General features: G+C 40.8%; 2 protein-coding genes across 8 annotated transcripts in view; one reads left to right on the forward strand and one right to left on the reverse strand.

Moving 5' to 3' along the window:
* PRKACB (protein kinase cAMP-activated catalytic subunit beta) overlaps nucleotides 1–1,494 on the reverse strand; it is a 78,218-nt gene extending 76,724 nt beyond the window's left edge. The window contains exon 1 of the mRNA XM_063165821.1: nucleotides 1,374–1,494. The gene's annotated coding sequence lies outside the window, so the exon portion shown is untranslated. The remainder of the gene's footprint in view (nucleotides 1–1,373) is intronic.
* A 1,823-nt stretch (nucleotides 1,495–3,317) lies between these two features.
* Nucleotides 3,318–14,950, forward strand: part of TTLL7 (tubulin tyrosine ligase like 7) — a 65,048-nt gene continuing 53,415 nt past the window's right edge. For 3 of the 7 annotated variants that reach the window (XR_010029011.1, XM_063165826.1, XM_063165827.1), the window contains exon 1: nucleotides 4,911–5,034. The gene's annotated coding sequence lies outside the window, so the exon portion shown is untranslated. Of the gene's footprint in view, nucleotides 3,403–3,846; nucleotides 3,868–4,910; nucleotides 5,035–11,494; nucleotides 11,560–14,950 lie in introns of those variants that run through there. The other 4 variants (XM_063165823.1, XM_063165822.1, XM_063165825.1 and 1 more) reach the window with 4 other exon arrangements.

Here is a 14,950-nt window from a genome sequence, read left to right on the forward strand (position 1 = left end):
GCATTTGTGAGTACTAACAGCTGCACAAGGATAGAGCCTGTTTCAACAGCAGGGGTAAAATGCAACTTCAAGTGTTCTGGACCACACCAGACTGTGAATTCTACTGCAGCTCTGTAAGCTGGCAGTGGAGTGAGCAGGAGAAACAGGTCTGCATTTCCAAGTCTATTTTGTGGCTTTGTTCAAATACCAGTGTTCTTTAGAGAATTTAATTATCCTCTTTGTAATTTGAGGACATTGTATTTACTGACTTGGAGATGGATTATATACATAGTACAGTGCTCATAATTATTCAGGGAATATGTTTGTGGTAACAGGAAGGGTGAAATAGGAACTGTGTTCAAGTAAATAATAATTCTTTCTCTTGAAGATAGAACTGATCTGATTGCCCTCATCATTTTTCAACTGTAACAATTAAATTCATGAAGGAATCCAGAACTTCTGTATGGAAAAATTGGAAAAACCTAAGAAAATTCTTAGAAATATGTAGATTTCTGAGAAAACACTTTCTTCTTGGTTAGTTTTTCTGTCTTTCCTGTTTGTTCATTTATGAAATTCATAATATAATCTTCATGCTATGTAAAAGGTATTTTTTTATTACTCTTTCTATTTACAATAATTATCTAGGCACATCTGTTCTCAAGTGCATCAATATACAATATTTAAACTAGCTCAATATAAAAAATATAACTCTATTTAATGCTCCTAATTAAGCATCTGTGTATTTAATACCTGGCTTTGGTTCCTTACTACATTTTGTAAGCTCTAATGTTTCAACATGGAGGTAGCGAGTACCATTTACTCTCAGAGTGATTCAGAATGCAGATCGCATTAAAAAGAGTAAATCTGATCTGCTTCTGGGAAACAACAACTAAAAGCACATTCAGGAAGAGATTAATGCCTCCTGCCTCCCAGGAACGCAGAGGAGAAAAGTGCTTCTGCTGTGAGGCTCTGGCCTTTGCTGGGAAGATGTGTTCCCAGCTGAGAACAGCCCCATTGGTACCAGCCCTCTGAAAAGAGGAGGCACTAGCTGCACCTGGAAGGGGAGGCTTATCCTAAAATCCTCCCAGGAGCCAAGCAGGCCACAACTCTATCCCAAACTTCAGGTTTGCCTGTGAATCATAAAGCAACAGCTGGGTATGCTCCCATCACAAAGTCCCTTGTGGTTTGCTGTTGTTCCCAAGCTCCAATTGCTCAGCAGAGGTGTGCACACGGCTTGGGGTGGAGAGGCTGTGGAACGTGGACACACCGCTAAAACAAAGCAGGCAGCCCGAGCTCTGACCCAGAGATAACGTGCAGTGCATGGCAGCCTTGGAAATGGCTTCATCTGCAGTCAGTGGCAGCATTCCAAATGAGTAACGGAAAGAGAATCAAACCTTTCCTCGGGAGCATCCTGGAACACAGCTTTGGCACAGCTTGACAGTGATGACTGTTTACACGGGGACAGGCTTAGGTCCCGCTGCTTTAGCATGGATTTTCTATCACTAAAATTCAGAGCTGCTCCTACAAACACACAAACAAGCATGGGAGCTTCTATCAGATTACATGCTTGTGGCTAGAAATTATATCTCTGATTTTTTTTTTCTTTTTTTTTTTGACAAGCCCAACAGAGGTTTTACTGGCAAATAAATCATAATTTCAGCATAGCAGTAGAAATCACAACATAGTTTGTCATCCAACCCAATGAAAATACCATGTCTGTAGAAAGCAAATTCTTCAACTTTACAAGCTACAAATTGATACCACACATGAGAAAACAGTCTGATATCTCTCTAGGATTTCCTAAGGGATTTTTAATGTGGTTTTCTGTCCTGAACAATAATTTTAGCATTTGCAAGAAGCCCACAATCTGTTCCTATTAAAGTATCAGTTTACCTCAAAAGATGTTAAAAGAGAGTAAAAAAAAAAACTTAATGCTGACCAAGTTGCAATTAAATTTTCATTATCATTTAACATTATCAACTTTTTTTCAGTTATTTCTGACCAAGAAATAGAAAACCTGAAGCTAAGCCTACTGAACAGATTTATTTCTAACTGCCTTGAAGATGTAGTTGTAGACGTTAATTTGTAGACATAAGGAAGACCTTAATTTAGGCAAGAGATTGTGCAGAAAAGACTAGACTGGAATTGATTTTAAAGGTATGTAGTAGTGAGGAATGTGTGATGTAAGAATGTAATAGGATGAACAATGTAAGATCATCAATTAATAAACCAGAAGTTAATAAAAGATTACTGTTAGCTCCATGACAAACATAATGCAGACAAAATAAAATGCCATGGTGATATCCACTGCTTATGAACTGGGCTCCTAACCTTGATAAATACAGAGGACACTACATAATCTACTGAGATACTTGACTAAATTTCAGTTGATGTTTTATGATTTATTCTGTAAATATTCTTTTTTTGTCAAACTTTTTATTCTTCTGAAAAATTCCTAAAAAATTTTGTTTGGCAAGCGTTTCTCTATTTTTTCAATCTTTATTGCATTTATCTGATTGGGTCACGTGCCTTTATGCGAGGATGCAGTTTCAGGAAAAGCCCGAAATGGCTCTTTCAGAGTGCCAAACAGCGATTGTGCGCACGGGAGCAAAACATTTGGCAACGGTTCCAAAGGGGAAGAGGAAAAAAACCCTGTTCGGAGCCGCGGGCAGGAGGCACGGCTCTGTGGATGGGGCAGGTGCCGGGCCGTGGCCGGGGAAGCGCCGGCGGCTCCAGGTCCGCAGGCGCCTCCACCCGCCCCGGCCCCACGCGCCCCGAGGGTGGGGGGGAGGCTCCGCTCCCCGCGCCTCACGGCCCCTGGGGCGCGCTCGGGGCATCCACGGGGAGCGCTCCGCAGGATTGCTAAGGCGCTTCCCGGCAGCCGGAGCCGGCCATGGGTCCCGCGGCTCGGCGGGGCCGAAGGGAGACGGCCGCAGGCAGCCTTGAGGGCGGCACGGCCCGCCTCGCTCCTCCCGGCGGCCGCTGGCCGCTCCGGGCGCTGCCCGCGTGGCCGCCGGGTCCGCTCGCGTCCTCGGGCAGCGAGACAGCGCGGGCCGCTCCCACCGCGAGCGGGGGGGGCACCGGCGGACCGGCAGCGCCGCCCGCGCCCGCCGCGCCGCTCCGCGTCCGCCGCCCGACGCCCCTCGGGGGCGAACCTCGCACGTACCTGTGTGGGAGGGCCCGCGCTCCCCGCCCCGCCCGGCCGCCCGGCCGCCGGCGGTGCCCCCTCGCAGGGAATGGTTTGTCCCGGCTCGCCGCCGTAACCTCCCGCTCCTCCTCCCGCCCGTGCCCGGCGCGGATGCTGCCGCCCGGGCTCGCCCCGCCCGGCATCGCCCCGCCCGGCATCGCGCCGCCCGTGAGGCGCAGCACGCGCCGCCCGCGAGCACCGGAACGCTGCAGGACCGCCCGCCCGCGCCCCGGCAGGTGAGGGCAGGGTGAGGGGCCGGCGGGGCGCGACACCTCCTCCTCCTCCTCCTCCTGCGGCGGCGGGGCACAGGCTGCCACCCCCGCGCTCGGGGAGGCGGCGGAGCGGCGGCCCGCCGTGATTCAGCATCGCCGGCGGGAAGGGGAAGCCGTGTCCGGCCGGGGGGTGCGGGGGTGCCGGGCGACCGGCGGCTGCCGGAGCGGGACCTGCCGCCGGCTCGGGGCGATGCTGCGGGGCGGGAGCGCGGGGAAGTGCCGGCAGCCCCGCCGCTCCCCCGGTGCCCCGGGCAGACGGGGCAGCGCTGTCCGCCCGGGGCCGCGGGCAGGTGCGGCGGGAGCGCGGGCAGCGGCCCCTCGGGAAGTTTCCCCAATGCAGCGGGCAGCCCTCGCGCAGGGAGGGAGGATGACTGCGCGTGTTGTCGCAGTGTCAGGAATAGGGAAGCAGGAGGCATTCCAGGATTAAAGGTATTAATTTTCTCTTCTCGCCCCCCTCCCCCCCAATTTTTGCATGCCAAGCCCATCGTCTGTGCGGGTCGTATCGCATGTACGGCCAGGTCTCTTCAGAAGCAGTTAAGGTTAAAATGGGATCGTCTTTTGGCAGTGGTACCCAGTGGAGTCTGAAATGTAGAACAAGTTAAATCTCTGGAGATGCAAGTCAGATATCTTCCTATGCTCTCTGTGCTTAGCTTGAAGCCCGTAATCTGTGGGATCTTTTTGAATTTCTGCTGCTGAAAGCACACATAATTGTAAGCAAAACGGAAAAGCAATTGATGCTGGAATTTGAACGTACTGCTGAAATCTGTGAAACTGACTTAAGGTCTCAGTATTGATCGCTTTTGTGCCTTTCTTATTTGCAGTTTGAGTACCAAAATTAGACTTTATTCCTTCTTAAGCTCCCTCTAAACCACCAAGACACACACATCCCACCCACCCCTAGTTCAGTATACTTTTCTGTCTAAATCTCTCATTAATTAACCAGAGTGCTAATACCTATCTAAATAATATTCAGAGAAATCCTGCTGGTTCTTTTCACACAGGAATGATTTGAAGTACTTTGCTCTGTGGGAATTGGTTGTCCCCCAAATACTGCAAAGTATCTCAAAATATACAGTGACTTGGCATCTGCAGAAGCTTTTACCCCTGTTTTAAGTGCTGCAATGGGGGTTTTTGTAGAAATAAGACATGTTATTGTTTGAACTAATGATAGTTCAAACAAACAAACAAAAACAGCGAAGCAGGTATTTATTATGCTGTGGTTTTCCTGTGTGGTGAGTATATGTAATGTCTATGATGACATATGGAGCTATTACTTCTGAAGCAAGATTCTCTGGAGAAAAATGTTACAAAGCTTCAGAAAACTACATGAGGTATTTATTACAGAATATGTGACTTCATTTATAATGACAAAATATGGTTTTACTTGCAGGTATTCACCATATTATGCAAGAAAGTATAGAAAAATAGTTGTCAGGTTTATTTATTTTTTTTTTTAATTTTTTTTTCTTTAGAAAAACACCCCTATTCTAGATTTCTGATGTTTTGGATACATTCCACATATTTCCAAAGGGATCTACCCAGCACTTTTGGAGTGTTAGAAGAGGCCAGGAGATCAAGCCTGTCAGCAGTTATTAGGTAATTATTCCAGTGATCTAGCAGTCATTTTAGTAATATGAAGCTTTGATTTGCAATCAAAATAAAATTTGTTCCCAAGTTCTTCCAAAGCTGATAGTGGTAAATTGGCATCATAGATTTAGTTGTGGACAGTTCTGAAGAACTGGGAGATTAAGTGACCAAGAAGTAGTCAGACACAAAGCCATTTTGCATTTTTTTGTATAGTTAGGATTTTTCACTAAGATGTTTCTAATGCTGTATGTTGGTTATGAGGGCCATAAATAGAATTTTGAAGGTGAAATGTGGCACACTGATGCCAACTGCTGAATGTGCTCACTCTGAATTGTCAACATCAAGAATGACTGAAGTATGATTTGATTTTGAATCTCCATCCATGGATATTTATTATACATTTTGAAAGTCTCTGTAGGATACATATGGCAAATTTCTTGTACATCCACATTTTCTAAGGTTCTGTGCTTTTTTCCCCCATTTTTTTCCTTGCCTATATTTTAATGTTGTGTTAAGGAGTATTTTTGCATTTACTAGCTACTTGCAGATGTCTTATACTAATTGAGAACACATTAATCTAAGTCTGTAAATCCTTATGTAACAAGAAATTGAAATGAAACCTTAATGTCTGAAATAGAGAAATAGATAACATCATCTAAGCTACCCTGCACCTACTTTTACAAAGCACCTGTCTTAAAAAATTCACATGGCAGCATGTTGCAAGGTAATTTTTTTCTATGAGTTACTAATGTTTTTTAAATTTTGTGCTACAATTTACCAGTGTGAAGATATCTTGTAGAAACTGACAATGCTAATTTCTCACTTCTATATGTTTGCACAAATCTTCAGAAAATTCCAAGTGTTATTACTGCCTTGAAGTGCTGTGGCTTTTGGGGCAATCCTAAACCATGATGACACAGAATTTTTTTCATAGGCCTTGTATCAGTCCCTGACAACAAAGATGAATGCTTGCCAGTCTTTTTGATGAGGTATTTCCATCACCATAGTTGACACAGTGACTCTACAATGGTCTGAGTGGGAAAGGAATAGTTTGGATTTGTTTGAAAGAGGGAGTTTATTTTATTTGGAAAGGTGAATACAGACTGTCAAAGCTAGAATCTCACTGTAAGTGCCACAGCATTCATACTGGAGCATTTTAGCTGGATTTTGTTTTTCCCTTGTGAACTTCAGAACACTTAGCACTCGATTAATTTTTATTTTCTACATACCTAGAAGTTAATTGGGGCCATTTGAATCCTACTGATGGAAGTCAAATGGCCCTTATTAAGCACGAGGAGCTCTTTAGAGATCCATTAATGCTTACCTAAAGTCCTGCCAGAATGATACTTTGCAACTACTCCTTTTGCAAACATTATGAGCTTCCTGGAAAGTTTACCAGAACAGTGAACCTTTTAAACATTAATATTTAAAATACTAATGTATTTTTAAATTTAGAATGGAGTTTGTTGATGTCTACTACACTGATGGGTAAAAGAATAATTTGATATTGTATGGATATGTGAGCAAAAATGTGACATTCTGAAGGAGTCAGCCTTGGAACCTGGTGGGCATTAGAGCAAATGTTCCTTTTCCAGGATTGCAACCCCTTGGAGCCAGAATCTTTGACACCAGGAGATTCTATAGTGCCCCAGTCTACTGAATCCTCTTGTTCATGGCAGTGAAGGCAAGAACCTACGGGTTCTGTAGGGGTTAAATAATAGCTTTTTGCTAGGAGCATTTCCCAGTTTCCCTCCTTGCCTTCTCACTGAAGTGTTCATACAACTGTACAATATGGTTTCATAACTCTACCTCATTAGTTTATACTCATTTACCAACATTGAATTCCATATGCCCAAAAACAACCTCTAATGTATTAGAATAAATTTTTGGCTTTGTGTTTTGAAAGGTTAAGTAAAGCAGACATAATGGGTCTTGCTTTCAATATCAGTTTTAATCAGAATACAGGATCTCCAAAATTAAGACCACTATATGCAATTGTACTATTTTTTTTCCCAGTGTTCAAGTTCAGAAAATTGAAAATGTTAAAATACAGATCCATATTGTTTCAAAGGCAGTATTAATAAGTATGATCACATGGGGTTTTTATGAACATTCATTTTTGGGGACAGAGGAACAGTACTGCTTTACAGAGAGCCCAAATTAACAAAAATGAAAGAAAGACAGAAGCAAACATTCTGATTTAGGGATCACTTTTTACTTTCTGGAGTGGAGTGAGTGTCATGCCACTTCCCATTTATGCTTGTATTTGGTTTTGGAAGGATTCCAGATTGAAGTTTAATATGCACCACTGTCCAAATGCACCTTAGATGGCTACATTACTGTTAATTGATAGAAAAACTGACTGCCTAAAAGGATGGAAGTGCTTTACACTGCAGTTCAGGAGCCTTTATGGCCAGGAGTAGTAACAGAGTACTAACAGTCACTCTTCAAATAAAGAAATGAAGGCTAAATCCACTTTTCATGTATAATAAATGCTGCAGAACGAGTTGAGTAGGGTGTGGGTTTCACAGTTAGACACAGCAATGTGTTGACATGTTTATTTTCATCCTTGCTTAGTAGCAAAATGCTAAATATATTCTTCTTTGGTTACATTAAAGTATGTTTCCTTTCAACTTTGTCCTTGGGTTGACATGTGTTTGTTTTATTTTTAGCACTTGAAAACCAACACAGTTATATCCCTATAGGGTGCAGTGGAAGCACTGGAATATAGCATGAGAAAATGAAATCAGATGCTTAATACTGAATTGTTGCAGGTGAAGGGGCAAAGATCTTGATACTGGTTATGACCGCAAAAAACAAGTGGACTGAATATTGATTTGTTGGGGAAATCATGTTTATGTGCTTGCTCAGCATGAACTTCCCTTGAAAAATATAAAATAGAGCTATGTGATAGAAGACTGTGCTTTCTATGCTTTTGTGGGTGGTTGTCAAGTGTTTAGTGTTCATTGAACATGAAATTTCTGTGAATTTCTAATAGTGTTTTATCCTTCCAAGCTTATCTTGGTTTTGTGGAAGGTGAGAGAAACATGCAAAAACACTTCATGTGAATTATTGGCGAAAGAAATCTCAAAGGTGTGCAATTTACTCACCCAGAAAAAACTACCCTTTGAATTACATTTTATTTCATGGGGCTTTTTAGAGGGATATAATATTATCCTAATTTTTAATGTCAACTTGAAGTCTTTGAAAGACTATAAATTACCAGTGAGCATTAACAATTAGGCATTAATTTGAATAAAAAGATTTTTTTTTTCTAAAAATGAGCAAGAATGATCTGAGAACATGAGTTTGGTACATTTTGTGCCACTTAAGAAATGGGAGCATTTACTGAAAATAATGTTCTGAGGATGGAAAGGAGCTATGCAGTGAATAAAATAAAGTATGGAGTTACAGGAACCAGTGCTGTTTCAAGCCAAACTTGTTTCACATGCACAGAGTTGGGAGTCTTGTAGGATATTGTGGTGGTTTTGGCTGGGAAAATGTTAATTTTCTTCACAGTACATAGTTTGGGGCTACATTTTGCATTTGTGTTGAAAATTGTGTTGATAAGAGATGTTTTGTTATTGCTGAGCAGGGCTGACATTGAGCCAAGGCCTTTTCTGCTTCTTGTACTGCCATGGAGACTGGGGATGCTTGGGAAACTGAGAGGGGACACAGCTGGGACAGCAGATCCCAGCCCACCAAAGGGCTATCCCAGAGCACGTGACAACCATACTTGGCAAATAAAGAGGGGAGAAGAAGGAGCAAGGGAGGGATGTTTGGAGTGGTGCCTTTTGTCTTCCCAAAGAACTGTTACTCGTGATGCAGCCCTGGTTCCTGGGGATGGTTCAGTGCCTGCCTGCCCATGGGAAGTGGTTCATGAATTCCTGGTTTACTTTTCCTGTGCATGCAGCTCTTGCTTTCCCCATAAAACTGTCTTTATCTCAAGCCATGACTTTTCTTATTCTGATTCTGATTCTCTCAGCCATGCTGGGAGATTGAGGTGGTGGGGAAGGGAGCGAGTGGCAGCGTGGTGCTTAGGTGGCAACTCAGCTTAGACAGTGACAAATATTGACCCAGAGCAGCATCCACAAGTGCAGAAATGGAAGACAAGTAAGGGAGCAATAAAAAAAGAGTTAGATTTGAAAGTCTGGACATCAGTTGAGAAATTATGCAGTTAATGACCCCGAGCAGTCAATTAAAAAAGCCTATATATTACTTTGTTCTGTTGCCTCTAGGTATGAAGAGAAAATGAAAGGACATTGTGGCCTTTTTGCCAAAAGCAACACTCAGGAATACAAGCACATAGAGGAAGCAAGTCTTTGATATTTTATGGGAAAATGAAATAAAATTTATTAGAAATTAAAATAAAAAAAATCTATTCTTGTGAATGTGTGTTTGGGAAGGTTTTACACAGATAGTTGACACACCATTTAGTTTCCTTGATAAATAAAAAGTCTCAGTCCTAGGATATACATACATAATTCAGTTCCAGTTGTTTGAGGGTAACAGATTAATAGTACAGTTGAAGCTGAGTTTCTGCAACAGCTGCATGTATGACACCTGGAACCAAGACAGTGTGAGGAGCCATGGGGAAAAGTCATCTGTGGGAAGAGACTTCAGGAGAGATGTCCGGATTTCACTCCCTGTTCTATTCTTCCACATGAAATTGCATCTCAGGTGGCTGCACTAAGTTTTCTCCTATAATTTCCTATAGTTTCGAAGTCCTTGAGTCATTTCTTCAATTTTGGAAGGTGTACCTGGCCAGTATGACTGAAGTAGGGGCCTTCATCCTTCTCGAGAATGGGCAAGCAAGAGACATTCTCTGTTGTTCAGAGAGAGCTTCTGTTCCTATCATTTGCAAATTAGGAGGGTGGGAAGTAAGGGGAAATGTCTTTTACATACACTGTAGCCTTTGCACACTGCTCCCCAGCTGTATTCTACCTGCATTTGATTTCCAAAGGCTGGCATTTGGCTACTTTATGTGAATATATCCCTTCCCATCTCACTAGACTCTATCATGATACTTCATCTGATGCCTAGAGAGGCTACCTAGAGAGGAGGCTAGACAGTGCCAAAGGAATAAAGTAGGTATTTATTAAAAAGGCCTTCCAAGGATACACCTTGGGCAGTACAAGAGTCTGGCCAAGGCTACACTCAAGAGGGATAACAGATGACACATTTTCACACTTTTATAAGTTTTGATCCATTCACATATTTGGGCTAATTGTCCAATTACAGCTTTAGGTTATGAAGTCTCATCCTCCCAGATTGTTCTCAATTTGCTGTTGTTTATAATTTTTGGGCTGGAAAAGGATTGTTTTATTTAACTAAGCTGTGAGAAGAACTTGCTAACCCTTTATGTGAAGTTCAGAGTTATATACTAATGCAGCACAGAATCTGGATAATATGAAAGCTAAAACTTAAAGCATCACATCCTTGTAGGGTAGGTATGGCACTAGTGGTGCAGTCAGTCTTGTCTGGCACGTCGCATGGGCCTGACTCCTGTAAAACTAATGCAAAACAATGGAGTGCACTTGGTACCTCCAGTTTTCTTCCATGGTTGTTCTTTTTTGGTGGCCGTTGTTTGTTTATTTTATTCTGTAAGGGAAGAGTAATCCGTTTGAACAAAGGAACTTTCCAAACCTTTTATTGTCAGATATCCTTTGTGGCCCATGTCCATTAAAGTGTACTGAGCTGTCAAATCAGAGCAATCTTTTCTTAATGTAAAAGAATAATATGACAAAGAAAAGCCATATTTTGAAGTGATGTCAGAAAACAATTTCTTATTGGTATAAATTGACATTGTAAAAGAAAACAACCTCATTTGAGGAGTAGGAATTGTTTCAGAATACTACAGAAACAGCTATTCCAGTAAAGGATGTACCTTTTCTCTTTCCATTACTACACTTAATATTCCATTTGGTTTAAAAATTGATCTATAAGGTTGTAATGCTGGCTTCACTGAAACCAGGTAGGTTTGATTTCAAAGCTCAGATCTCACAGATCCAAGCCTGGAAGAGAATGAGAATCTTTTTTCTTATTGCAAATTATTAACTTCTTTAGCCTTCTATACCAGTGCCTTGTGTTCTTGACCTCTTAATTCTACATTTGGAGAAACCACTGTCCTGGTTACAGTAGCTCATATCCCTGTTATATCTCTTTCCAGTCACTGAGTCATTTTCTGTTTTTAGATTGTACTTCTTTTTAGCTTATTGTTATGACTAAATCCTACTGACTTTCTTCCCACAACTCTTGTCACTAAGTAAAGTGGGAAATCATGCATTCTTTTCTTATAGCATATATCGTGCCTTTGTCTTGCCACCCAAAACACAGGGAGAAAATACCTAGAAAGGGTTAAGAAAGAGATCTAAAAAGTGCTAGAGACAGGCTAAATGGGAAGGAGCTGCTGCTGCAGCCGGTCTTTCCCTGGTGTATTACTGCCTGAAACTGTATCTGCTGTCAATTATTGATAGAAAAACCTGTTTCTGGAGAGCTGACTCCTCAGATAGTTCCAGCAATGCAATACTAACGGTAAGTGATTTCATTTTGCTACTTCTACTGCAGAATTATTTAAAATCTGTTTCAATATCAGTGGGAGGTCTTGGTATGACTGTGTATTCTGCAGTATGTAATCTTGTCAGCAAAATCCATGATAAATAAACGTTTTGCACTATCAGTAATTGTATGCAGAAAAATTTGGTATATCACCCTGTCACATGCTGCTGCAAAGGTTCATTTTGTTTGTGGTTTTTTTTTCACTATGACTCTACTGCAGACTATGTTAATTGAAATCCATTGCCTTCAGTTTGAATGCTCATGCATTCTGTCCACCACATATATTTTGCAATGAATTATTTTTCCAGGATTCTTGTTCCTTTTCTATATTTTTTATGCTTTTTCTGATCCATCCTTGAGAGCTTGCAGTTGATCTTTCCTTATAACAGAGAACTAGATTCAGGAGCATCTACTGAATGCAGTAAATTGTGAGCTGTTAGTTGGACAAAATGTACTTGTGGAGAGCAGCATGAAGCATTTTCTGTGGCAGTGTATCTGTATATCACCTGCACAGGAATCCCGGTTTCTAAACATGTGAATCCTGCATGAGCTGTGGAATATGAAGTCCTACCTCTAGACATCCAAACAATTCTGAAAGTGATACTTGAACCTTGTATTCTTTGACAAGAAGGAGAGAAATTTGGAGGCAACTCAGTAAGTTTGAGTTGTAATTTCTACTGTGGTGAAAGTTTGATTTAAGTGGACTCTAGTTTTGATGTGGATGAGACCAGAGTCTTAATTATAATTCTGAATTGTGTCACCAGCAGGTCTGTCCTGGAACTGAAACATCATGATATAAAGTCCAAAAAGCTCAATAGAAATATCTGTATTTACTTCACTAGGTTACAGAGAAAATCCTGTATGCTTGATCTCATTTACATTATGGACTTGAGAAAAATTTTGTCATTTTTCTATGTGTCTTCAGAATGATGGGACTAGGAAATTTCCTGAAGAAAGCTTTTTCTTCCTTTGAGCAATCAAAGGAGCTAAAAGAATTGGGAAGAAATGTCATATTTGTCAAGTAATATTCAGAGTTCTGCATCAATGGCCAACAATGAATGCCAGTTTATTATCCTTTTTTTCTATTTGGATGTCAGTTGTGATCGTCTCCATTCTCATCTGTATTGACACTTTGCATGAAACTTTTTCTGAAAGATTTACTGTTTTACTTATTAGGTGTATTGTACTATTTCCATACCTTTAGATTTAAAAATACCTTTGACTCAGTTTGGTGCATTTCCTTTTTCCTTATCTGTGGTTATAAGGCAAGTATGCTACTCTCTGGCTACATAAATTCTTCTACAGTGTGAAGGGCATGATATGTCTGAGAGAGTCAGAAGTACAAAAGAATAAACTTCATAATTTTCTGCCTAGGATAATATGATAAAAAAAAAAAAGTATGTGGCTCAGTTCCCAGTCATGTTTTGTTTTGGCTGGCAGTGATGTATGTTGCTATATCATAATAAGAAATTAATTTATTTGTTTCTTTTGAATATTTGAAAAGCAGTTAGCTTTGCAGCCAGCATGCATTTGACTATATAAGTTTATGCATTTATTTTTCATTATGAATGCACCTTTAAGAAATATAAGATTTAAGCAATGGAAAATAAAATTGAGCCTTGCTAAATGAATAGAATATCTCACTCCTCCAGCCTCTAGTTGAGGACTTTAATTTCAGAATACTTTTCAAGTGCAGCTCTTAGCTCTTAATCTTAAACCAACAATTTTTTTTTAATTAAAATTAAAAGGGGAAGAAAAAAAGTAATACACGCATGCCACAATCTCTTAAATGTAGCTTTTTGGACTTGACCAAGATGGATGAGGACAAGACTAACTGTGATATTGTTCCAAACTTGGAACACGGCTTCTGCTGTGATTAAAGCAATGGAGGCAATAGTTGTGCTTAGGGCAGTTTTCTCCTCTGGTTTTGGAACTATTTTAAACTACATTAAAAAGCTCTGGTGCTGTTGTCAGTATGGGCTCTGCAGCTCAGAGGTGGTGCATGATTACTCAATAAATAAACTACTGAATACTACAGGGTTACCTCAGTAATGCTGTACTTATTCAGAAAATACATTATCCTTATCCCATGAGTTCAAGCAAATCCCAGGAAATTGCTTTTTTTGTAGGCTATCCTCATGATTTAAGTAAAACTTAAAGCTAGGGTGTATAAAGTCTCGTACACTTCACTTTTCTCTCTTATTTTAGATATTCAAAGTATTACATTCAGGATCAATATTTAAGACATTATTTTTCTAGGCTTTGTGACTACCTACTGTATTTCTCTACAGGTGAGCAGTATTTGCACAAAATATTCCTATAGTAGAATAATGGAGTCTCATCTCACTGCCAATGAGGATAGTTACTCTATTTAGATCCGCTACAATGGATAAAATAGTGTGATACAAAGGGTTTGGAGCCAATCCAGCCTTTTAAAGGAATTTCTATAAATCAGGTCAATTAATTTAAAGAAGCTTCTGAGGGCTCTCATCCTTTTGAAACTGCTTGATGTTCTCCTGTTTTTATGTGCAAAAATATTTTCAAATCAGTGGTACCCCACTGAGCCCCAAGTACTAAACTGTGGGGAGGAAAGCATGTTTTTGTGAAATGTTTTATAGCTGCTGGCGTTTCTGGTTCATTTATCAGCTGTTTGCAATCTCTTACTAGCACTGAGTGTTGGCTGCAGTAGCCTCAGTGATATTGTAGGCCAGCTGTGAATATTTCTGACTGTCACTTGTTCTTTTCAGAGTAGAAGTACATGAGAGTCAATAAAATGTTAGAGATCTACCAACACTCATACAAGCATACAGGTATTGCTGTGGAGCTGAGCAAATGATTTCATAGTTGAAAATGTCAAGATAATGTGATTAAGAACTTGGTGATCATATAAGAGCACCTTTCCTGTACTTTCATGGTCAAGAAAGCTTTGAATAAATGTTTCTTCTGATTGCAAGAAACTTTTTTTTGGTGATTTATTCAAGACCTGATTATTGTCTTAACATTTGCACATCTGATGCTGAAACTACAGGCTAATGTCTGCCAATTTAAATTTCAGACTGCTGTGGGAGTGTCACCCTTGTTGTTAAACTAGAAAACAATGTTATGTGGCAGCATGTGAATTAGGATGATGTAATCTTCAATCAGAGTTGTCATGGGCCGTGTGAGAGGATTGCAGCCCATGTCTAGTGATGCTGAAAAGAATCTATGAATTGCAGGCTTGTAAAATATGAGACGAAATTATGCAGACCAGCACAGGGCTGAAGTGTGTCTCTTGTGATACACAGAACTCTGTAGAAATGAATTTAACCATATTTGTGTTCTTGTGTTCCTGAGCTTGAGGTTGTTTTCACACTAAGTCAATGCTGCC

This window comes from Melospiza melodia, chromosome 11, assembly GCF_035770615.1.
Source record: "Melospiza melodia melodia isolate bMelMel2 chromosome 11, bMelMel2.pri, whole genome shotgun sequence".
Lineage (NCBI taxonomy): Eukaryota > Metazoa > Chordata > Aves > Passeriformes > Passerellidae > Melospiza > Melospiza melodia.